Source organism: Crocodylus porosus, unplaced genomic scaffold (genome assembly GCF_001723895.1).
Source record: "Crocodylus porosus isolate Cpor-Errol unplaced genomic scaffold, CroPor_comp1, whole genome shotgun sequence".
Classification (NCBI taxonomy): domain Eukaryota; kingdom Metazoa; phylum Chordata; order Crocodylia; family Crocodylidae; genus Crocodylus; species Crocodylus porosus.
Window position 1 is genome coordinate 2,405,579 of NW_017728933.1, and position 25,883 is coordinate 2,431,461.

Consider the following 25,883-nt stretch of genomic DNA (forward strand, 5'->3'; position numbering starts at 1 on the left):
TGGACGAGGACAGAGATTGAGGAAAGAACTTGTTTCATCATTTGCTCTTATGGGCCTGAGGCAGCTGAGCTGAAGGTCTCTGCCAGTGGGAAGGGGCAGCAGCCTTGGGTTGCTACTGGTGCCAAGCTGCCTGGTTTAGCAGTCTACTTCTGCTTCCACAGTGAAAGAGAAGGCTTTTGCAATGGGGCTTATTTCAGACCCTTAACCTTTTTCTCTCTGTGTGTTCCAAACCCCAGGATTATTTTAAGGGGATTTTAATTATATAATGTATGTGTTTCGTTATATTGCATATTGATTTCGTCCAGTGATTTATGTGTTCTGCACCCTGAGTTGTATCCAGTAATGACATGTCATTTTTTCTTCCTTTTGCAAATAGTCTGTTGCAGCCTAAGAGAAGTGTTGGGAGAAAGAATATCCTTGATTATACTCCTCCTCATCAGGCTTGTAAGGCTTTACTCTGTATTCGTTAAAATTAAGATGGTAAAAAAGCACTTGACAGAGATGGGTAAATTGATTCAGATTAAATTACAAATGAAGCTGAGAGGCTAATATTAGGCTCTGAGTTGGAACTGCATCAGGACCAAGGTTTTGGTGGGATTTTAACTAAAAGTAGTAAAAGATCTTGGAAGGCTGCTGATGGCATAAGATTTCTGTTTCTTCTAAATAGCAGATTTCTGCCATCGACTAGTTTCTTCCTGAAATTCCTGCCACCTGAGGAGGATCTTGGCAAAACATCCTTGCATTGTAGTTGTTGCTTTTGGAGCCATTCCCTTATGGTCACAGATTAATCCTGATTGGGGCCTGTAGTCACAATTGTGACCGCTGTGCTTTCTTTGTTTGTGATCATCACTGTGGGACCAGAATTGCAAGCAACTACCTGAGCATCCATGCTGTGGCAGCATTTTCAGCCTAACCAAAGGCCAGCACACACATATAAAATATCTTGAAAAAGACTTAGAAATCCAAGAAAAGCCTATCCCAGTCAGACTCCTGTGCCATTTGGAGACGTGAGATCTGTTAGATACCATGCCCTAGGCTGCAAAAAATAAGTAAGCAACAATTTACCCAAACCCAGCTGAAATATTTGTCATGTTCTCCACTATGTGCCTCATTTTGCATTTTGATCAATGCAGCAATTTTGCAATAACAAAACGCTGTGTCAGAACATGAATTCATGCAGTGTTACTACGGCAGCCAGCAGGTGAAAGTTAGCAAGTGACATTGAATACTCATTTTAAGAGGAAGCTAGACGAACACCTTGCTGGGGTCCTTTGACCCCAGTACTCTTTCCTGCCATGGCAGGGGTTGGACTAGATGATCTGCTCAGGTCCCTTCCAACCCTAGAAACTATGAAACAAAGTAAGTACTAGGGCTGTGAGAAATATCGACGGCTGATTCGTTTCAGATGTTTCAACAGTCGACTGCTCTGATATTGACATCTGGGGCTGGGCAGTGACGACAATCTGTCCCCGAGGTCCCTTCCAATCCCCGTGCTCTGGGGGAGGGACAGAAAAGCAGCAGCAAAGGCTGTTTGTGACCTGAGTCTGCCATTTTGCAGCTGTGTCTGTCTCAGCTGGAGCAACAGAGACCGAGAGCACTGCAGCATAATTCTTGCAGCTTGGTAGTGCCTTGCTCCCAAGTTGTAGCCATTTCATTTACCAGTCCTTTCTTATATATTTACCCTCACCTACCTTTCCGCAAAAATTGTATTATTTGTTCTTCTTTTTTCCCCTGCCAAACAAAAAGAAAGCAGTGCTTTGCGTGGAAGACCTTCAATACATATGCATTTAATTTTATTACACACACACACACACACACTCTGAAGCGTGCTGGAAAGGCAGGTGCCAGGTTTTCTGGCTGGGGAGGGAGAGGGGGCAGAGGGAGAACTGTAAGCCTCCCCGCCCCCAAACTTAGACGCAGTCTCTTCCCTAGCACTAGCCAGCAGAAGGCTTCTTCTGATGCTAGTGGCAGCAAGGAGGTGGGACCAGTGCCTGCATCTGCACCCCCTCCACTAACACCAGCCACAATAATAACCCCCAGCAACAACAGCATGACAAACAGCACCAACATGCCGTTGACAGTCTCCTCCATCCCCATTTCAGTTCCCAGCCTGAGCCTCCAGTGCCAGAGGAGGAGCTGGATCTGGACACGGGGGACCTGAGCGTTCTAGCAAAAGACATTCTGGGGACCGAGGGGGGATCTGGGTTTGTGCTTGACACCCCTCAAAGTTCCCCTGGAGCCAGGTCTCCTTCCCTGGAAGACATTTTGGAGGAGGTTGAGGTAGAGGTTGTGAAGGCTAGTGGCTTAGCAGAGTCCAGTCCTCCTGTTGTTGTGTTTCTGCCTGCTGAGGAGGGGGATCAGGGACCTGCATCCCAGGCAGTGTGGTGTGGGATCATTCTGAGGTGGCAGATGACCTCAAGTATGCTCTCTGCTTGCACTGCTGATGTAAAACTATCTGGGGCAAGGAGGAGAAACACTACAGCACTGTGGAAATGTTGATGCATCTCCGCAGACACCACCCCCTTGCCCTTGCTCCTCCTCAGCCTGGCACCAGTGGGAGCATGCCCCAAAAGAAGTCCCCCCTCTTGCTCCAAAGCTCCCATCCCCCTGAAGCACAGGCAAGCCACCCTGGAACAGTGAGGCAAAGGTGGAGAAAAAGGGGGCGTGTTGCAAAGGTGAGCAAGATTACCCAGAGCATGGGAGATGCTTGTTCTGGATAGCCAGCCCTTCTCCCTAGTTGAGCTGCCAGGGTTCAGGAAGCTCACAACACTTGTGGCCCCATCCTACGAAGTGCCCACACGTACCACCTTCAGCAGGATGGTGGTGCCCTCCCTGCATGAGGCATGCAGGAGTACTTGAAGGAGGAGCTGCTCAAGGGAGTTCTACAGGTGGCCTTGCACTTCACCTTGGACATCTAGAGTAGCTGGGGTGGCAGGATCTGGCCACGGTTGCCTGGGAACACCTGTTCTGTCCACTAACCAGTGTACCAAGCAAGAGGGTGTTCAGCATTGCGAGGGATGTTGTAACACACCAACACACCTTCTTGGATCCTGGTTTGGTGGAGCAGCTGATGTTCCTCAAGGTGAACCTCCCACTGCTGGGGTTCCCCAAGCTCTGCCTGAAGACAGAGTGAGTGCCACCCTCCTCACTCCACCTGCACCTATTTCCTTTTTTCCTTTTTTTTTTTAAATCATTTAATGCCCCGCTCTCAGAGCTGGAGGCGGCACTCACTGCGTTACCAGCCAGCAGGGGAACATGTCCCTGCTGAGCTCCCGTGCCAGGGCAAACTTGGAGGTATGGACTGGAGCTATGGGGAAGGAGGAGGTGCCAGGTCCTACGCATTAGGAGGTTGAAGAAGTGAAGTTCATAGGCCCATCTGTGAAAAGTGGTTTGTAAATTCCCTTTGAGGTTCAGGACTGAGAGACTGGAGACTGTTTTTTTTGTGAGAAACGTGCCCCCATAGGTAGTTGGGTGTTCTTGTCTTTGAGAGACTCTGGTGCACAGTTTGTGGGTATACTGGAGATATGTTGGCAGGTTTTGTGTTTTGGGCTGTAGGAAGTTGGTTTCTGGTGGTGAGGTTAGTGAGGTTCAATGCAAAAGCTTGCAAAGAAGAATTTCTCCAACTAATCAGTTGATCTAATAAAAGATATCAGATTAACACAAAGACCCTTGTCTGCCAGTGCCATGTCCTTAGACCAACATGGCTACATCCTACACCCCTAGCACCTGTCCCCAGTCAGCTGACCAGAAGGAGGCAGGGTCCTGAGCATGGGGCTGGGGCTGGCAGGGAGAGATCTTCTCCAGGCAGCTGCTGGAGAAGAAGGTCCTGCAGGAAAGCAAAGACAGGCTCTGCAACAGTTTGGCTGCCTCAGATGCTGCTGGTGCTAAGTAGTAGACCGAACTGAGGATGAAGGGGAGAAAGAGGCCTCACTGGGGCACACTCCCATGTTGTGTAGGGCCCCAGTGCCAGTGAGGGTGCGCCTTAATACACACACAAAGTCACACATGTCACAAGTTTTGCTTATCAGCAGCCTGAGGTGCAGTTTCCCAGAAACCCCTACACCTATCTCCTTGTAATCTGGAAGGCTTTGTGGCCTCAGCAGGGGCTGCCATCCCTGCAATTTTCACCCCTCACTGCCTTCACACTCACACATCACGCGTTTTGCTTTGAACAGTTTTTGAGGTGCATTTTCCCAGAAACCCCTACACTTATCTCCTTGAAACTTGGCAGACCTCATGGCCTCAAAAAGGGGCTAACGTCTGCAAGTTTCAGTTATAGGTAGCTTGGTGATTCCCCATTATAACCCGTGGCTGAAACATTGGTGAAATTCCGAAACTGCTCCGAAATAGTTTCGGCCGAAACAAAATGGGACAGAGATTCAAAACACTGAAATGAATCACTATTCCTCCAAAATGCCCAATCCAGATTGAAACGAAGCCATTTTGGACAGCCCTATGAAAGGCTAAAACGAAACACTGTCCCTCCGAAACACCGATTCTGAAACCAAAATGAAACGCAGACATTTTACACGGCCCTAATAGGTATCAATGAGAACAGAGCTGATTTTTTTCCCATCTAGATGATGATAAACTTTCTAATTTGCCTTTCCATTGAAGGCAGCACTGCAACGTGATTGCATGCTAGAGTTCAAGATCGTTTGTCACCTTGGAAAGAGACATGATCTCATGACAGTGGGTCAGGGATTGTTTGATGTGAACAATAAGGAACAAGATACTTTAAAAATAATTGGTACAACAATATAGTCAGCACTTAAAGGCAAAATGAATTAAAGGGAATTTCAGTTAATGTGACAAGGCACTTTAATGCCTGGAAGCAAGTGGGAAACAGTAAAGAACTTCAGGGATTTTAATCTTGTTTGTCAAGTAATGCATCACAGCTGTTTTCCTAAATCGCAAAGATAATCAGCATCCATGGTAAACGGAGCCTGGATTAAACATGAACAGGAGCGTTCTTCTGTTAAACTGTATCTTGTTATGTCACAACATGTCAGCATCTAATTGGATGCAACTCAAGGTGACATGATTTCAGTAACACATCAAACATTGAAGAGAAGAGTATGTTTCCAAGAGCAGCATTTTCTAATATTTCTTATTATCACACAAGTTTCATGTGCATTTGAGTCTAGTTGGGGTGAGGTATTTCAAAATGAAGACTGGTTAATGCTGGAGCTAATAATTCCATGCCTTTTGATTTGGTTTCAAACTAGACTTACCCAGTGTTCAACACATCTGGATTCATGGGTTCTTCAGATCATTATTACAGAGAAATGATAGCATCTCCACAATCAATATTGCAGCCAGCTTTCAGTGTAAGGCATAGTTCAGAGAACATATTTTTGCCTGCAAGATTTCTTCTTTTTTTTTTTGGTTTTAAAGTTGCTGTTTTTATGATCTAAAGGCCCGTTTCCAAAAATCTTAAATTCTTCTGGGCAAAATTTTGTGTTATAATTCTTTAAAGTGCTACTTGCACAACTGCTGAAATAGTGTTATAGAAAAACTCATATCTCAATTTTGTTACCATCAACTGTTACCTTAAGTTGTAAAGGTTCATTGCCCTTGTAATAGGTGCATGTAACCTGAGCCAGGATGAATCAGAAAATGATGGAGAATATACAGAGAATTCTAGTGGAAAGGCTGTAGGTTGTACTCCAAAGAAGTACAATTGCACACAAATCCAAAACTGGAACATAATTCAAGTGGCTGACAATAAAGGCCTAAGTTTTCTAATGCCTGCTAATTCAGAGGTTGCCCACATAGCCACTGCAGGAAATATCCTTTTCATGTTATGAGCCCAAGTGGCAGCCTTTTACTGCCAAGTGACAAGTTACTGCCATTTTTGGCACTTACACATCATCTGGGATGCTACTCCCCGTGTGGTGTGGATGTTTTAGCCCCAGTAGCTGGGCAGGAAACAGCAGTGCTAGTCACATGTACTGCCACTGAGGTCAGCTGGAAACGTTAGAGGCGTCAGGGTTTAGCAGAAGAAATGCGTGAGGCAGGGTGTGCTTTCTCCTCGCCCACCAACTGACCATAAAGAGGAAGCAACCAGAGAACTGCTAAACTTTTGAGTTCCTCAGCTGAATTTTAAATAGTAAGGGAACATTTCTTGATTTCCCTTCTGTATTTGCTTTCAGTCAGATAAGCAAATGCCGCAGCAATATGACATAAGTTGGTAACGTGCATCTACCAAATGGGAAGTGGTTTGAGTCAGAATCAGAGCTCTTGTATTCTGTTCCCAGCTGTAGATCATGGGCTTCAGCAAGTCCCATAAGCTCTCGTGGAAAGGGATGTAATGATGCCAAGATTATTCACAAGAGTAACCCAAAAGGTCAGCTACTTGTCTAGGTAGCCCTAAGGCTGTGTGCTAGGGAGATGTCTCGTCTCCCAGTAGTAGCTGCCTGGATGGTTACCACAGATGGCTTTTGTTCCTTGAAACCCAGGGCAGTCTAATTTAGTCAGCAAACTCTGATATGCTGGCTCTCAACATGGATATTCAAGAGCTTTTATTATCTCTAAATTGCAGTGAACCTGTGCCTTGGCTCTACTGCTTAATGAGGGGGTATGTGTGCGATTTGACCTCTCCAAACATTGGTCTCTCTTCAGGAAAGCGTTGCCCTTCTGGAAATCACTGGGCTGATGTGATCAGAAACATAACCACCTGCTTGGTTGCCTTCCTCAGTATGTGCTTTCCTGAATCAAGACCAGAGGCAGTAACAGCTAACCCAGTGAAATGCATCTATGCTTAGCTGAAGCCACTAGATTCATCTCTATTAGCTCATGCTCCAGTTTTCAGCTCAGGGTGCCTTTGGCTTTTGCGTCAGCTGTATTTTATCACTGTAAAATGCTGTGTAATGCTGCATCAATAAATTCTGTATTAGAGAAATCTGCAAAGGAGCAACAGCCTTATCTTAATTAGGCAAAATATATGATTCCTGCCACAGACCATACCAGAAGCCAGTCAACCCTGTAACAGAGTCATTTTTTTTCTTGCTTGATACTCTTTAAAAAATAGAAAGGGGCTTTAGGGGAAGTGGCATTAAGACATCACAGTATCAAGGCAAGTCTGTATGGTAAAAGAGAAGTAAACAGAATCAGTCAGTGGCATGAGCTACTTCAGCTGAGTAAATTAAGCTGGGCTTAGCCAAGGTCCATCCCTTCAGCCCACTCTGTATTTTGAAATGCACTTTGTGCCCCACATTTCTCTGATCATAGTCCTTTCCTCCTTTCCCCCATCAAATCTGAGATTTTCAAGGTTAGCTAAGGATGCGGGTTGTGCAATCTAAATTGGACCCAAAGATTTCCCAGAGCAAATAAGTGGTTTAAGAGCACCAGCCTCTTTAACTTTGAACAGAATGAGACTTCCACTCTCTAAATGCTTTCTTACTGGCCAACCCCAAGTTGACATAAGGCAGTTTTGAAAATAGCAGCCAAAATGTTGAATGTGGTTTCTGCTGGTGGGGTCATCCTCCAAGTGAGACATAAAACCAAGATCTATCCTTGCCACTAGCGGTCATTGAATGCTGCTTGCAAGTCAGGGGTACTGAACTCAGTGCCTGTATTACGTGCCATTTTGGCTAATCCCATGCAGCTTTCCTGAAACTTCAGGGTAGTTTTACCTGTAAAATTTATTCTCTGCTTTCTTCAGAGACTGTTGCATTGCTTTGCAGGAAGCAGGTGTCAGAGAGGTGAGTGACCTGTATGTATATGCACATTCAGTACTTTATTATTCTTCTGTATGAAAGGTTCTGTATCAACACAGGTTATTCTTCAGCATGCAACTGTGAGATCCATAATCCTCCAGAGGATACTACTCAGTGTGTGTGTGTGTGCGCGTGCACGCGTGCACACACATGCATGCGAAAACAGGGTGCTGCATGCTTTGCTTGGATTCCTTCTTCTGATGTATTGATGTACATTTCCTGCTCTGCCTTCACCTCTCATCCTTTCTTTCATTGTGATTTATATGGGAACACAAGCTGTTTTCAGCCTTAAGTAGGTGAATGAACATGCCTCTAAATCAATGCCAGAAAAGTTGTCTGCTTCATTTCAACACTGACCATTAAAGCCCAACTAAGTCTCTACTGTCATTTCCTTGTTGGAGGAATAAGAACAGTTGGAAGCTCCTCTTGATTAGTTTAATTACAGAGTTTAACTTTCTCTGGGATTTTAGAACTGGGTCTGTATTCTGCACCTGCTTTATTTCTGATTATCTACATTTTAGCCCCTCCAGGGATAAGTAGGTAGATAGGCATGTATGGCAGGGAGTTGAGTTCACTTTTCTGAGATGTATTGTCTCCTAGACTTTGTGCATTCATGACTGTGCAAATGATGTGCTTGTGACCATTATAATGTCCCTTCACCTTTTTGCCTTTCATTTTTCTCAATTTCAGAGGAATGATAAAGCGTACTGACTTCAGAAAAGCAGGGGGAGGATGGAGAGTTGAGCATCCTGAGTTTCTGACCTGGGTAGACTTCCTTATAGAAAATGCATCATAGGGATCCCCAAATTGTCCTTTTTGAACCCTTTGAACTTCTGTTGTTTGCAAGTGTGCCATAGAAAAATGGTGAATTAAGAAGAGGACGGACTACAGTTCTCTGTGGGTTTGTATGTAGTTCCTGCCATTAAACCCACATTCCAGATTGGCCAGCAGAACTGGGTAATAAGCAATGGCAAAATGGGAGAGGGTAGCAGTGGAGGAAAGGATGATTTCAGCTGAGTTAAGGCCCAGACAGTTCAAGCTGAGAAGGAGAAGGCTCTTGAACCATCACTGGCACTAACAAGATTGGTGCTAAGTGAGCGGCAAGAGGACTTAAGAGCAACGGTCCCCTGAGGCTGCTTAACAGGTGTAGAGTTCTGTACTCTCCTTCTGAAAGACTAGCGAGTGTGGCAGAAGACCAGCTTGGCTGAGCAAGGACCTCTACAGTAAGCTAAAACAAAAGGGAAGCTTACAAGAAGTGAAAACTTAGACAAACAACAAGGGAGGAGTATAACTGGAGCTTCAGCTTGCAGGGGACATGAAGGGAAGCTAGAAGGGTTTCTACAAATATGACAACAAAAGGAAGATCAGGGAAGTGTGGGTCCCTTACTGAATGAGGAGGCAAGATAGATGATGCAGGAAAGGCTGAAGTACTCAATGGTTTTTTTACCTCAGTCTTCAGAGGCAAGGTCAGCTCCCAGACTACTGCATCTGGCAACACAGTTTGGGGAGGAGGTGAGCAACCAACAGTGGCAAAAGAACAGGTTAGGGACTATTTAGAAAAAGTTGGATGTGTACAAGTCTATGGGGCCATATGGGATGCATGCAAGAGTACTAAGGGAGTTGGCTGATGTGATTGCAGAAGTGCTGGCCATTACCTTTGAAAATTCATGGCAATTGAGAGAGGTCCCAGACAATTGGAAAAGACCAAATATGGTGTCCATCTTTAAGAAAGGGAAGGAGGAGGAGCTGGGTAACTGCAGCCCAGTCAGTCTCACTTTGGTCCCTGGAAGAACCAGGGAGAAGGTCCTCACAGAATCCATTTCTAAGAAGGTGATTAGGAACAGGCAGCATGGATACATCAAGGGCAAGTCATGCCTGATCCACCTGATTGACTGGTCCTGTGGATGTGGGGAGAGCAATGGACATGATATCCCTTGACTTTTGGCAGTTTTTGCAGTCTCCCACAACATTCTTGTAGGCAAGCTAAGGAATTATGGGCTGAATGAATGAACTATAAGATGAATAGAAAACGGTCTGACTCATTGGGCTTAGAGGGTAGCAGTCAATGACTCCATGTCCAGTTGGCAGTTGGTCACAAGTGGAGTGTGCCAGGGTTCAGTTCTGCAGCTGGTTTTGTTCAATATCTTCATCAGCGACCTGGAAGATGGGATGGAGCACCTTCTCAGCCAGTTTGCAGATGACATCAAGCTGAGGGGAGTAGTAGATATGCTGGAGGGTAGGACTAGGATTCAGAAGCACCTAGACAAGTTGGAGGATTGAACCAAAAGAAATCTCATGAAGTTCAATAAAAATAAGTGCAAGCCCTGCACTTAGGATGGAACAATCCCAGGCACCGCTACAGGCTGGGGACCAACCTAGGTAAGCAGCAGTTCTGCAGAAAAGGACCTGGGGGTTACAGTGACAATAAGATGAATATGGACCAACAGTGCCCTTGTTGCAAAGAAAAATAACAGCATACTGGGCTGCATTAGTAGGAGTGTTGCCAGCAAATTGAGGGGAGTGATTCTTCTCCTCTATTCAACATTGGTGAGGCCACAGCTGGAGCACTGTGTCCAGTTTTTGGCCCCTCACTACAGAAAGGGTGTAGAAAAATTAGAGAAAGACTAGCAGAGGGCAGTAAAATGGTTAGGGGGCTTGGGCTCTCATGATGTTTAAGAAGTGGCTGAGGGCACTGGGCTTATTTAGTCTAGAGGAGCAAAGACTCGGGGGATTTAATAGCAGCCTTCAACTACCTGAAGTGGGGTTTGAAAGAGGAAAGAGCTGGACTGTCTTCAGTGGTGGCAGATGACAGAACAAGGAGCAATGTGCTCAAATTGCAGCAAAGGAAGTTTAGGTAGGATATTAGGAAGATCTTTCTCATTAGGAGGCTGGTGAAACACTGGAACAGGTTACCTGGAGAGGTTGTGGAGTCTCCATCCTTGGAGGTTTTTAAGACCCAGCTGGACAAAGCCTTGGGTGGGATGATCTAGTTGGGGATGGTCCTACTTTGGGTGGGGGATTGGACGAGATGCCTTCCTTAGGTCTCTTCCAACCCTAATTTTCTAGGAGTCTATGATTCTATCAAATCAAAGCTGAGTGAAAAATAATCATGAAGTCTCCAGTCATGTGGATAAAATAATGGAATCGAGGGTTTCTGTGGTTTAAGGTAGAGACTGGGAGTGAGGGAGAGGTTCCTTCCGTCTGCACTGTTGTAAATCTGGACTGACTTCATCAACAGATTTATTTATTCCTAAAACAGACAGCAGAAATTGGGCAGGAGCCAGTGGGCCTCAATCTGATCTCACATCTGTGAAAAAGGGGTAACTTTGATCTCAGTAGAGTTGCACCCCTTTTATACTGGCACCAGTAGATCAAAACTAGACCCACTAACTCTCATCTTCCTTCAGGCTCAGTTACTTCTGGGTTAGCTGTTCAGGCCTCCTACCCCACAACTCCTACAGGCTATCAAACACTTCATTAGTCATTGCCTCTTTCTAAAATTAGGTAGGCACAGATGGTACCATATTGTTTAGAGGCCACCATTGATAAGACATGATGAAAAATCTTTGTTACTAGTTTTTTTTAGATCCTCTTTTTGTACTTTGAATATGTTTTGTTCAGTAAAATAGGATGAAGAAGCCATGAGGCTTTTTCATCATAACTTAAGAGGCTTGCTGGCTCTCTTCCGTTACCATTTAGTCAGAAGAGTAGCTCTCTAAAATAAAAGGTACAGTGGGCACCATACATTTCTCTGACTCCCAGATGAAATCTGCTCTGCTGACCAGTCCCAGCGGTGGCTTGGTGGTTTGCTATTGTCTTCACTTGGGATTTGATTAGGAAGCCACATTCTTTCTGCTGCTTATTCACCAATATCCCACCATACAGAAAGTTGCATAGCCACTGGGTTTAGTTTATGTGTGTGTAGGGGACTGTGCTGGGAAGGGAAGATGTTACTCGGACTGCATTTTCATTCCTGGAATTGGATGTTTTTTATGTTGTCACTAGAAACTAGGATGTTACAAATCTGTCTTTTATTATTTTACATAAAAGAATAAAATAAAACTGGCTTGTGATCACATGCTGTAGGCTTGTCATTTCCCAAGAAATAGGAAGCTATATCTAGAAATGAAGGGCTTGTGAGGGACTTAGCACTTCAGCAAAACACTTCAGTGTTCGCCTAATTTTAAGCACCTGCTTAAGTCCCATTGACTTCAGAGAAATGTGATTAAAAGCAGTGCTAAATCATGGCCTTCAGATGTAATTCACCCCCAGGCAGAGGGCTAGCATAAAGTATGCCTGTGTCCTTGGTTAAATGGATCTTACATGCTGGCCCTCTGTGTGGAGCTAATATGCTGAGTATTAATGCTGTCTGCTTTTCTGACAGTTACTGCATTTTTCCAACCTACCTTACTGCAGGAAATCTTATGGCCCATTGAGATTACGCCAGCAATGGTTAAAGAAGTACTGTCATAGGTGGGTGCATCTACATGAGATGCATTACTATGCAGTTGCCTAATTTGCTGCACAGTAAGTGCGTCTGTCTACACATGCACACGCATACTGTGCAGTAAATTACCTTAATCATGATTAAATTTGCTATCTGCAACATCAGGTAGCAAATTGAATCGTAATTAGTAACTGCGCAGTTGCACGTGTAGATGTGACTCAGCACCGTGTTTGCTCCTGGGTCTGCCTGAGGCCAGCCCAAGGCTAGTGGCTGGGAGCCTCTCTTGCTCCAGAGCTGGGATGCTGCACTGACGGACCCTGTCTTCAGGCTATAAAAGCCTGCAGCCATTTTATACTGTGAGGCACACACCACAGGGGCCTGAAGGCACTGCACACCTTGTGTCCCTCCTGGGCAAGCCACAGCCCTGCTGTGCCTGCCTGCATGCACCCCAATGGTGCTGCTGAGCCTGTGGCCAGCTCTTGGGTCCGCCAGGCCCCAGGGCCACCTGCAGGCAGCCGAGTGCAGCAGGGCCAGTAACACCTCCCTGCTGCACACCCCCAGCAGCCTGCCCTGCGACTGCAGGTGCTGCAGTGGTGTGGCTCCCCATCCCAGGCTATGCATTTCTGCTGGGCACTGCTGGCAGCTGCCCAAGGCCAGCAACACAGGGACAGCTATTCGAGGGCCCAGAGAGCCTGTGCAGGACCCGAATGTCCTCCTTGTCCTCCCCATCCAGGCCCGCCACTGCTCACTTGTGCATGCCTGTGCTGTCCACCCAGCTGGAGCCAGGAGGAGGTTGGTGACCTCAAGGCGCTGGGACGATACAGAGGTACTGCTCCAGTTTGAGCAGGACATGCACTCGAACGCCCCCATTTACGATGCCCTGTCAGGCGGCATGCAGGAGTGAGGGCACTCCCAGTTGGCGCAGTAGTGCCACATAAAAGTCAAGGCCTCTCAGGCACTGTGGGTGGCCGTGACTAACCACAGTTGTCAGTCTGGGTGTACCCACAAAACCATAGCCTTTATGCAGTAGCTGACCCATATTCTGGCCCCCTGAGACCTGGGCCAGAATTCAGCTGTACTTGGCAGCACAGGTGACCTGCCTGAGCCCCCGCCTTTCCCTGATCTTTCCAGTGACACGTCACTGGAGGAAGGGCCCTTGGATGTAGAGTGTCCCATCCCGTCCAACTCCCTGGCTGTGCAGTCCACCAGCAGCTCGGGGAGCCCTGGCCAGCACCTACCTTGGCTGCTGTGCAGCCCCAGATCCCTCCGTGAGGAACAGCTGGCCATGTCACCGTTGGCCATCAGCAGCTCCAGTTCCTCCCTGGGGAGGGAGGGCCCCACCTGGGCGCGTGTACATTGTGGACCACGGATGGGAAGGACTGCACCAAGCCACCAGCCACGCCAGCCCTGGACACATGGTAAGCCTCACACTCCGGTTGGTGGGGGAAGATGGCCCTCCCAGCCCCAATCCCCATACCAGCCCCTGCACCCACTCCTGCCTGGCCCACCCACACTCCCCTGGCCCTGGGTTCCCCCAGCACAGCACACAGAGAGGTGGGACGAAGTTCAAAACTTTATTGAGCAGCCCATGCCCCTGCACCTGGGCGGGCCTGGGCCTTTCACACCCCAAGGAAGGCAGCAATGTCCTCCTCAGTAGCAGGGGGCAGGGAGGTGTAGTGGGGGTGCTACAGATAGCCCTCCAGATGGCAACAGAGGTTGCAGGCCAGCCCATGCTTGCCCGCAACATCATTGTAACTCAGGGTCCCAAACCAAGAGTGCAGGTGCACCTGGGGTACCGGGATGATCAGCAGCAGCAGGGCGGAGGCAGGCCACCTGTGCTGCTGAATACAGCCAAATTGTGACCTGGGTCCAGGGGCACCAGAATACAGGTCAGCTGCCACATGGTCTTGCGGGCACAGCTGGACCGATGATTGTGGTCCCTTTCAGCCACCCACCTTGGCTGCAAGGCCTTGACCTCTATCTGGCATTGCTGTGCCAACCGGGAGTGCCATCTTGCATCCTCATAAATGATGGGCATTCGAATGCCCACCCCGCTCAAATTGGCGCAGCACTTCTGCATCACCCCACAGCGCCATGAGGTCATCAACCTCCTCCTGGCTCCAGCTGGGGCCCCAGGTGGACAGCATAGGCTGTCGTTACTAAAAGCATGTGTAGCACTCTTCTTCCTTAATTGAGTTTGGTTAAGTTATCAGAGTTCAAAGAACATCCCTTCTACTGTGTTTACCCTGCTAGAGGGATTCTTTTGCTCCCTCTTTTGAGACTTGACTTGATTTCTGTTAGAGAAAACAGGTTGTATTAAAAAGTGGAAACAGAGCAGACTTAATGAAACATTACAAGGACAGGGTAGCCGTGGGTGTGTTATTGTGTTATAATCCAAATAAAGTACCAAAACAGCGTGTCCAGCTGAGAAAGGTATTGCTAGAGTACTATACTAAACAGGTTGCTATTCCTTTTTTATAGCAAGGAAGGTCCCAAAAAAACCACTATTATTTTGCCCCAACAAAGTATAAACATATATGCTGAAGTTGACTTCCCTGCTCAGGCTCTGTACTAAACAAAGGACTGGGTTTGATTCTCTAGCAGGAAAGCAGAGATAGAAGAAGAGAAAATGATTCGATCATTGGCCAGTTCTGGAGAAAGGTACAAGGGCTAAAAGAAAACTGGCATGACAGAGGACCAGATTTTCGAAAGAGCTCAGCTTTCACTTAACTACCAAAATAGACACAAAGGCCAGAGTCTCAGCTTAAGGATACTGGTATTGCCTCTCTGACTTAGGTTGCACTGTGGAGCATCACACAAGTTAGACACCTTTCCCTAGCTTTCCAATTTATAGTCAGATTTTTGCCTGAACATAGCATCTAACAACCTGGTCTAAATGGCTCCCTAATGGGGTGCTGATTGCTTTTGAAAGTTATAGTAGGTGAGAACTTCTGAATAGTCCGGCCACAGTGAAAGATAAATGAGAAGGTTGGATCAAACACTCCTGATACTCTCAGGGTAGAGCATATGGCCCTATCGCTATAGAGATGCAGTAAAACTCAGAGGGGAACACCTCAAATATCAGGAAAAAAGTTTGGTTCTTTTTTCACGACTTTGTGATCCAGGCTTATTCTTTCACGTTACACTGAAGAACAGTGAGGTCATTGCAGTAGTTATGTATGGTATGTATTGGTAGCCTCTCTGTTTCATGTCTGAATCTCTTCAAACAGAAATTGAAGAGGCTTTGACAGCCCAAACACTGAGAAAATCAGAATTCAGCCCTTTCCTTGCCCCAGAAATCTTGAGAGAATCCTAAATGTGTTTGTTGTTATTGCTAATTGCTTTGCAGCTTATGAACTTCTCTTTGACACGGGAGCTAAACTAAGTAAATAAATGAAAATTGAGTTTCTTGCAGAACTGTCTCTCCAGAATTTGAGTCATCGTAATAATATTTAATAACACTTTCAGTATTTTTAGACATATGATTAAAACTACAGGAGTTAGGAAAACAGCAGAAGTTAAAAAAATATATTGCTCCCTGAATAAATATGCACATGCACAGGGACTCATTGATTCTCTGATGTAAGTGGAAGCAGCTCTATTGACTTCAGTTGATAGATATAGTATCAGTCATTTAGCAGTTGTTAATAACATTTACAATTACTATTAATATTTAATAGCTTCAGGGATAGAAAAGTCTTTGGAGTTTTTTTTTGGGGGGGGGCGGGGGTTTTAGCTTTCTGTCACTTTTCTAGGAGTGTACAAGTGCTGGTGTCTATCTTGTGTGTCTTGCTTTGCCCAAAGACCCAGAAAAAAATGATTCCTAAGATTGTAAAGCTTGTGACTCCTATTATTCTAGGGCCACTAGAACCCCCTTCCTAATTTTCCATCTATCTCTTGTTATTTATTGGCTACACCATGTATCTTTGCCTAAAGACATTTTCCTTTGAGCAAGTTTTTGTGTACTAACTCCTTGTAAGGGCTTCCTGAACTTTTCATGCTGCTTTTGGAAACCATTCTCATAACATTCCCTGTAACAATCTTTGGGAAAACACATAACCATTACCTGTAGCCGCATCAACCCATTGTCACATTTGGTTGCTATGAATCTTACTGGTTGAAGCTATGCAGATCTATACTGCTGCTTCCCTCTACTTCTCTGTGACTTCTGCAACACGTTATTATTGTCTTTACTGGTAACGTTTTGCTGTCTTCTTTGCTTCTGGGCAAGGAATCTGCTATTAATAGTCCATTTTGACATCTTCATTGAAAAGTATAGTGCAGTCAATCAGATTTCACTTGGTGCAAACGAAAGACAAAATTATGACATGAGCCGTGAAAAAAAATTAACTTTGAAACTTGTTGCCACAAGAAAATATTGAGGTCAAGAGCCAAGCAGGGTTACAAAACCAAATTAGCATTGGTTAATACTGATTGGTCCATTAAGAACTAGGAACCAGTTTGTTTCAAAGCAGAAACAAAATTTTAATGGGAAAAGGAAGAAATGTAACCTGTGCCCACACAATCCCATAATTCTCTTATTGCATAAATTCTTGAACCTTTTCTTGACACAGATTGGGCTGGCCATTGTCAGAGACTGAGCACTGGGCTCAATGGACTTCTGCACTGTTCCAGTGTGGCATTTCCAGCATTCACAAGGCTATGATGCCAAATTTACATTTAAAAAATATCCACCTGGTTTCCTGAATTGGTATGTTATCTTGGGGCTTTGTTTAACAAATCCAAATTAAGAGAGGTAATCAGGAATAAATACTCGAAGATAACTCCATATGGAGGCAACCCAAGGTTACACCATAAGACACCAAAGAACACATTACATTTTTTTTCCTTCAACCTCTTTTTAGGATACAAATCCATAGTAGTTGAGCTTTTTTTTTTTTTTTTAAACCTATTGAGACTGTACAGGCAACCCCCGCTTAGCACTCTTAATTGGTTCCAGAAAAATCAAGCGCTAAGCGAAACAATGTTAAGTGAAACCAATTTTCCCATAGGAATGAAAGTAAATAGAGATAATTTGTTCCCGAAGCTCCCCACTCATACTATAAAGATCTCTGAAATCCCCCACAAGTACTTTATAATGAATGAATTCAGACATCTAAATGTATGTAAATACTTTATTTCACACTTTAAACTTTGAAATAATGTATCAATTTAGAAAATAAAGTAATGAACTATATGCACAGATGCAGTTTCACTTTTTGCTATTTTGGCTCTAAGATGGCAACGAGGCTGCGCACCGTCGATGCTCCCTGCCCAATACCCATCAGTGTTATAGCAAAACCCGTGAGCGCTAAGTAAAACCGGGTATCAAAGTGAAATCAGAGCTAAAGCAAAACAGCGCTAAGTGAAACAGCGTTCAGCAGGGGTTGCCTGTAAGTCTTTTTCCAAGTTTTTGAAGTCATCTAACTCATATTTAACCGATCCCTGCATAACCTAAGAAAAATAGCTCCTATGCTTTGGTTTGAAGAGATGCTTAACCTTTTTTGATAGGGTGAATCGGGTCTATTAGCATAAGTTAATTAGAGTAATTAGGCTAGTTAGCATATTCTACTTAGTCTTTGCCAAAACTGGGAATTTAAGGAATGCATTAAATCTTTGGTGATTAATGGAGGTTTTATGCTATTGTTAATTCTCTCATATTCTAGTTGGATGATCTGTTTGCCATCACTCCTGTTCTAAATTATTCCATCTATTCACTTCTTCTACAGGATGGCTGTCTTTATCATAAATATTGTAAGTAGCCATAGACTAGTCTTTTCTGATCTACATAATACATGAAATAATTTGTAATTTTTTTTTACTCTCCACTGTTTTTAAGACCCAACACTCTTAAAGATACGCTGTTGAGTACAAGTAAAACAGTCCTTTTCCTAGGGGAATTATGTTGTGCTCAATATTTCTTAGCATTCAAAGAAGATATTTAAAGGCTTCCTATGCTGTTGCTTCTGTTTAGTCTTCTAACTTGTCTTTAGCTATTCTGACATCTCCTTTTTGAACTGCAGTGTTTTGGCTACCAGCTATTTTCTCATATACTTGTACTTCAGCCCCTGCATCTCTGGGCAGTCAAACTGGATACACTTCAGCTCATATCTCATTTCAAATAAATGCTAAGGGAAAGCACACAGGAGAAACTCTTTGTGTATGTATGTGTGTACACAGTACAAATTTAATGTGCCACCTGCTGTTTCATTCAGCTTAGTGGAACCCAGGCGATTTTGGTAATCTTTGGTGTGAAGCCTTGTCTGTTAAGCAGACCTTGAAATATAACCCAGATCACATCCTCATTAACTACTTGGTTCTACCTGGCTCTTTTTGATCATGTAGCCCTTTGCATCTACATTCTCCAATGAGTCAGCTACTGGCCTTAGGTCATCTGTCAATATTTGGCCAGTGGCCACAATTTAGATGTCTGCAAGCGCTATAAAGAATACTAACAGGTGATTATTGACTGAAAAACTCCTAATGCGTGCCTTTTCATCATAGTTTGTGCAATGCTTCCTAAAGGCAAGACAGCCAATGAGGTATGGGTGAAAGGCTTTTTGCAATATGTATTTCTTTTCACAGAAGCTTCCCTCTAATCTGGTGCAAGGTGTTGCTATTTTTTTTCTTTTTTTGGTCAGTTGACTGTTCATGACTTCCAGTCCTTGGGGAGAGGTACAGTTACATGTATCCATGAAATATTTCCAACAAAACACTGAAGCTACTGTACATACATCCTCCGTTTTTCCCAGATTCATTATAAACTCAGAAAAGTTCTCTTTTTGTCAAATATTAGCCAAGTTTAGCAGATGTTTTACTTCTAAGTAGATCCCTTTCTCACTATCTGTATAGAAGAAAAGTATAAACTGTTAGTGAAGTGTGGCCTCAAAACTCCAGATTTGAAATTTGGATTTTTTACGTGATAGTACGTTTGGGGAAAACCTCAAGGAAAATAAAAAAAAGTAAAAGGCTTTGCATAAGTCTTTGCAGATACAAAATAAAAAAAATCACTGCACAATCATTGCACAACTGTTGTCAGAGTGGAGCTTATGGATTTCAGTGATCTGGTTTTACCCTTGTGTAATTCTACTTCAGGAGCATTCAGCCTCCCAGGCTGTAGGCCAAATCTGGCTCCTGGCACCATTTCATTCAGCTAATAGGAACCCTTAGGCTGTAAGATCATTTTAAGGGTGCTGCAGGGTTCCACACATTATTAGTATTGTTACATGGTGCACACACCTGCACAGAAGGCGCATCTACATAAGACACCTTACAAAAAAGCAGACGAATTTTCTGCGCAAAGAATCACTGTCTACTTGTACATAGCAATTAGGATGCAGTAGACTAATTTATTGCACTGCCAGATAGTCCCGTCAGATACAAGTGGTATCTGGTCGGCAGCGCAGTAAATTACTGCACTTAAATGCACGTGTAGATGGTGATGTCAGGTTTAATTTACTCCAGCTCAAATCAAGCTGGAGCATATTCAGTTACATTAATCACACATGTAGATGCACCCAGCATTCACAAGATAAACCCAGAGATTTCAAATAGGAATCTACTCTCAAAAAAACACACACAACAATTACAGACGCCAAAAACACGTGGTTTCTTTGGACCAAGGGCAGGCAGTTATTGTGGGTGGAGGGCCACTTACCACGTTTTGGCAAGCTGCTGAGGGCCGCATGGGTAGCTACGTCCCTTGACAGGTGCCCCGCCCCCTGGTCATGAACAGCCACTTCAAAACTCTTCTATAGACTGACTGGAGTGACGCTGGTGTGAAGTTATATCATACTGCCGATGATGCGCTATGTTGTACTATAGCACCTGAAGGCCTCAGTTCGAGGTGTCTGTCGTAAGTACCCATATCTGTTGCCCTATTTTCCTTATAGCCCTAAATCCCATTAAACTTACCATTCCTGTCAATGTGACGTCATGGGGAGGAGATAAACATTGGATACTTCAGCCTTCAGGAAGGGGAGACAAGTTAAAAAAGTGTAAGAACTTTACTAAAATCTTGTTCCAGCTACTTTGTGGTATAGCAAATAATTGCCTCTCTACTGTGTGCAAAATTCTGGCACCTTCCCTGCCATACACATGCATAGTTGGAAAATTCTCCCCGTGATTAATTTTGCAGGTTCCTCAACAAAATATATTGAGATATCACAGATGGCTTAACAAGTTGAATACCTAAGGAGGATTGTTTCTGAGTGTAAATCTGATCTCTTCCCCTTCTCAATACCTAGCTAGCTCCTAATTTTACAAAAAGATGTCTGTTTTGGAGACCTACCAGTAAAAGGAAACTATATTAGTTCTGGAATAAGGAGGACACTCTGCTTTCATTTGCTGCAGTGTATGATCTTTGGATATGGGGCTCAATACAGAAATGTCTGGATGATTTTTTTTTTTTTTTTTTTTTTTTTTTTGCCTAGTGATATATGAGCTAAGTGCATACGAGCTTTTCTGGTCTTGAACTTCTTAAGACTTCCTACTGACATTTAGTCCTTTTTACCTTCAAAGAAACAAAAAAAGAAATCTTTAATCAAATCACTAGCTCTTTTATCGTACAATACTTTTCATCCATGGAACTCAACATTCTTTACAGAACAAGATAAACATTAATATTACGATGAGCATTTTACAGGCAGGGAAACAGGGGCACAGAGAGCAGAAAGACAAGGCCAAGAGCAGAGCTGAGAACTGAAGCTGTTTGTCCTGAATCCTGTTTGTTGGCCTATTTATCAAATTATATTTCCTTCTCTCATAAAGCCCCTGCAAAAATGGAAAGCTGCAGACTGAGATTAACCCTTGTGCATTGAGGCTCCTTTACCCTGTCACAAAAAGGCCATAAATTTATTTTCTTCAGAGCTATGAAGCACTTGGTGAGAAGGCTACGAATACCATCCAGGAGAGGGGCCAAGGTTAATACATATTACATTTTATTCAAGCACAGTATTTTTGTGTGTCGAAAGCAGGGGCAGGCAAAATATGGCCTGCCGGCTGGATCTGGCCCAGCAGGCCATTCTGTCCGGTCCATGAGGACCCTAAAAATTTAGAAAATGAATAATTATCTGCTCCTGGCTTCCCGTCAAAGATAACAGGAGCTGGGGCAATAGAACCCAGGCGGGGCCAGCAGCAAGGCCCACCTGGTCCCACCCTACCCCCAACCCCTTCACACTCCAACTTCTAGCCTAGGACCCTGGGGCTGTTCCCTGCCTCCCTCCACTGGAGGAGGAAACTCAGATAAAAATGCAGAGGGGAGATGGGTAGGGAGGAGGACCATGGGGTTGGGCTGGCTCCTGCTGAGTCCTGTGGTCATGACCATGCAGCCCCAGGAGCCACATGGTGCTGGAGCAGCTGGCAGTGGGTAGAAAGAGTGGAGTAATGGCAGCGCGTGCATGTGTGTGTGTGTTTTTCAGGTGAATCCCACACCCCACCGTACTTATGTACCCACAGCCCCTCTCAGACTGCCATACATGCAGACTCCCACACTGACACCCCCGCACATACCCCAGCCACCCATACCCACCCACACCCGACATATCCACACCCAGACCCTTCACACCTATCCCCTCCACAAACCCCCCACACACCCACATCCCCCCACAGACTTATACCTACACCCCCATGTCCCCACCCCCCACAATATACAAGAGTAAAAGTTTGTTTTAATCTATTGTGCAATCACCTTTATGTGCACTACACATGTAAATTGGGACTAAAATATTTTTTTGAAATCAAATTAAAGTAATCAAATTAATGGCAAGGGTTGGGACTTCTGATGGCAAAGGTCAGGGGTTAGGGGATGGGACTTCTGATCAAAAGATGGTGACCAGGGGGCAGGGCACCTGTCAAGGGATGTAGCTACCATGCGGCCCTCAGCAGCTTGCCAAAACTTGGTAAGTGGCCCTCCACCTGCAATAACTGCCTGCCCTTGGTCCAAAGAAAACACTTGTTTTTGGCATCTGTAATTGTTTTAGTTTTTAAAGTATTTACCAAGCAAATAAGGATGTAAGGCAGAGATGATTTTTGGGTACATTATATGCCAATTCTATAAATGGCTTATGAATGTATATAATAGATATGCTGCCTCTGATAACAGGAAATTCATTTCCCTGACTCGAATTTGGAGCAAACAGAAACATTAGTAAACACTGATGATCAGTCTCTCAAATACAAAGCACCAGAATAACCCACCTTTTCAAGTTTTTCACTGATAACTTCTAATGAAAAGCCCTGAATCATGAGAACATTTCCAGATTTCAATCTTGTAGCATAAGAGCAATAAATCAAAAAGATGGGACAAACAGCTTCTTTATGAGAGGTCTCTGAATCAGTCATTTAATGTTCAAGAAATTCCATCTCCCATCCAGCATTTGCCATAGATCAAATGTTTCTGTTTTATAACAGTAATCAACAAAATTGTGGAAGAAGCTCCATTGCAAAGAGCTATGGAATTAGAAAATCAAACAGTCTCTAAATGCTGCAGTCTCTTTGCAATAAGTCAACTCACTGCATTACTGGAATAGATAAAAAAAAAAATTTACCCTTTGAGTCCAAAGAATCTTTTGAAAGCTCAGATACAGAGATTTCCATATCTCGCCAACTGATTCAGCTGCAACCTAGGTTGGACAGCAGTTATAAATGCCAGGTGGCTGGTTGGTAACAACTAAAAGTAACAGCAGTAACCCAGTTCCCAACTGCTGCTTGTATTTCTGTAGTTCTTGGCTGCCCACACTAAGATAAAGCCCAGTCAGCTGGCAGCCAGAGAAAAGGCTGCCACCGACCTTATAGGTCAAAGTTTCCCTGAGCCTAAAAGTGCATAGGCCTAACATAGCCAAGGGATGCCAGTTTCTGCAGCCAAAAGCAAATAAGAGAGTGCTGTAGCTAGCATTATGTTGGAAGACAGAAATATATGGTCACTCCTAGCCCAAAAATCAATGGCTGGAGCATGGTGGGAATGTGGAGTCTATCTGCTCATGGGTACCCTTTGCTTTTCAAGGATGAGAAAGAGGTCATGGCATGGAGTCTCTGAATCCCAGAGAGAACTCATTACTAAGGTTAGGATCCAGTACGGTAAGATGGTGGAAGTATTGTAATGGAAAGACAAGACTAGAGGTAGAGGTTTATTACCTCAGTGGGGGTCAATAAGGAAGTGAATGTATCCCCAGCTTACACTGAACTTTATATACAGCTCAGTCTGAGATGTTGAAGCTTCACATTTTAGTGAGTATCCTTTCTAGGATTAATAGGGAAGCAAGGACAACAGAGCCGATGTGAATGCCTAGTGCCGTTTCCCCAAGATCCAAGGATTTTGTGAGATGAATCCCCTGATCATTCCAGATGGGGCGAAGATAGCGATGTATTAATCAGCTTTTCCTGTAGTGGAAGAGAATTTGGTTCAGGTGTGGCAGGCCGGCTGGTGGGCTCACGGCAGCCCCCGACTGTTAGCTTGAGTCCAGAGGGCTCAGGCTCCCGTTGGTGGGGGCAGTTCCCCTTCTCCACCAGTTAGGGGAAGGCAGAAAGAAAGCAGCCCCACCCTGACCCACAGTGAGGTGAGAATGAGGACCTGAAAGGGAACTAACCCCATCGAGCTCCCTGATTGGTCCATTCACAATCTGGGACAGAGCCTCTAGAAGGAATAAAACCAGTGTGTCCAGCACATGGCGAGGGCTTTGACAAGAGATGATGAAGAGGGCTGATAAAGAGCTGGTGTAGCTGACTAGTGGGGCAGAACAGTTGCCCAAAAAGTGCCCGCAAGACGTCTTCACTGGACAGGAGCAGCAAGTGGCTGCATCCTAGCCCTGCCATGGAGAGAGCCACAGTGATGGTGCACAGAATGGTGCACAGGACTGGGGAACTGGTGCATGGAGTCTGGCAGCAGACCCTGCGCAAAGCAGAAGCAGAAGCCCTCAGTGCACGAGGCAGTGCACAGGGAGTCTGGGAACGAATGGGACCGCGGCAGCTGCACGAGGCAGCGCAGGTCCCCAATCCTGCCCGAGGCAGCGCACGGGGCAGAGAGCGTGTTTGACCAGCCAGAATAGCTGCATGAGGCAGCTTGGGCCTTCTCACTGGGGATGGCATGGGTTGACCATGCCAGCCAGGGGGGACGCCTCGCCCCAACACACTGCTGGAGATGAGCCCAACCTTCCAAAAGCCATGGGAGTTGTGAGTCACATGGGAAGGGGAGTCCCTCCTCACTGCAGGGGGCTGGAGGGAAGCCCCTGATGGGAGGGAGCAGTTCACCCTGGGACATAAAGAGCAATCCAGGGCTCCTGTATGTTATGGGGGGGTTCCCTGATTTAGGACTCGGCCTAGCTGAGAACTCTTGAGGGGGTAATGGTGTTCTGTTAGGTGACAGGGTCGCTGCTTGGGTTGTTGTTTCTTCCTTGGGCAAAGGAACTAAGTCATTGTTGGGTTCTGTTTCTTTTTCCATGCTGCTGGGATTCTGTTATTACCCTGTGTCTTCACTGTTGCATTAGAAGAGGATTACCATCTGTCCTATATTTGTATTGGTTATTTTATGTATGTATGTTCTATATGATGTAACCTTATTGTGTATGTTATATATTGTTCTGTCTCTGTCAGGTATTCCTGCCATTGGGTTGTATTGCTTATCTTTAGGTATGTATGTTTTAGTTGCTGTAACCTTATTGTGTATGTTTACTTATTGACCCATTACTGCCTGTTATTTTTGTCATTGGTCTGTTGATAAACCTCCGTTGTATCAACTGGCCTCCTTCCCCTGATTGGGCTGGAGGACCCTGATGAGGGGCAGGGTATGCAGGCTATTCTAACCTGAAAGCCACAGGGAATTAGGCCTGCGTTGGAGTTCAGGATTAATTAGAGTTTTGTCTGGGTGAATTTATATCCATAAATACCAATTGTGTGTGTGGAGGGGGGGTGTATACATGTTTATGGCTGTATATATATGTGTGTGTGTATATACATGTTTATGGCTGTAAGCTATCTATTATTGTGTAACATTAGACCTGTGCATAGTTAAGAATCACTGTGACTCCTGGTCTACTCCGCCCTGTAGGGAAGGAGGAGAGCTGGCCACAGTAGGGCAGCCATGCTCCCCACAGCATATATACTCCCACTAACATCCCTTTCATTTGAAGAGGGGGTACCTTCTGCATACCACCCAGGTTACACGGGTTAGGAAAGAAGCACACTGTTGAGAGGAAGAGAAAAGACCGTGCCCTCATATGCAGCACCTGTTCTATGGATTAGTAGATTTTATCCTCTAGAATTGTCCATCAAGACCCTTTAGCGAAATGCAGATATTTCAAATGCATTAAAAAAAAATTCAGCTGTCTTATAAATGGATTATTTGAAAATGGTCTTGGGGATATCCAAGAAGTATGGGAGAAAGAAAGCTTCTTTGCTTTCCTTTCTAAGGGGAAATGGTTAATCGCAATCCTGTGGATTTGTGTGCAGGAAGAAAGCAGGTCACTTTACCAATATTATGCCTCAGTTCCTCCTGTTTGTTTGATATGTGATTAGAAACCAAGGGCTTTCTTAGCACCAGCTATCTACTTTGAACAAGCTAGTACTGATTTATTTGATCTGTCTCTTGTGCATCATGTGCAAGCTCCGTTATTCTCTGTAAGACTGTAGCAAAACTGATGGGTGCACGGCTCTTGATAGGTTCCTTCCTTTGCATGATTTCAATATGCAAATATTACAAGCATACTTGCCATCACAGTAGC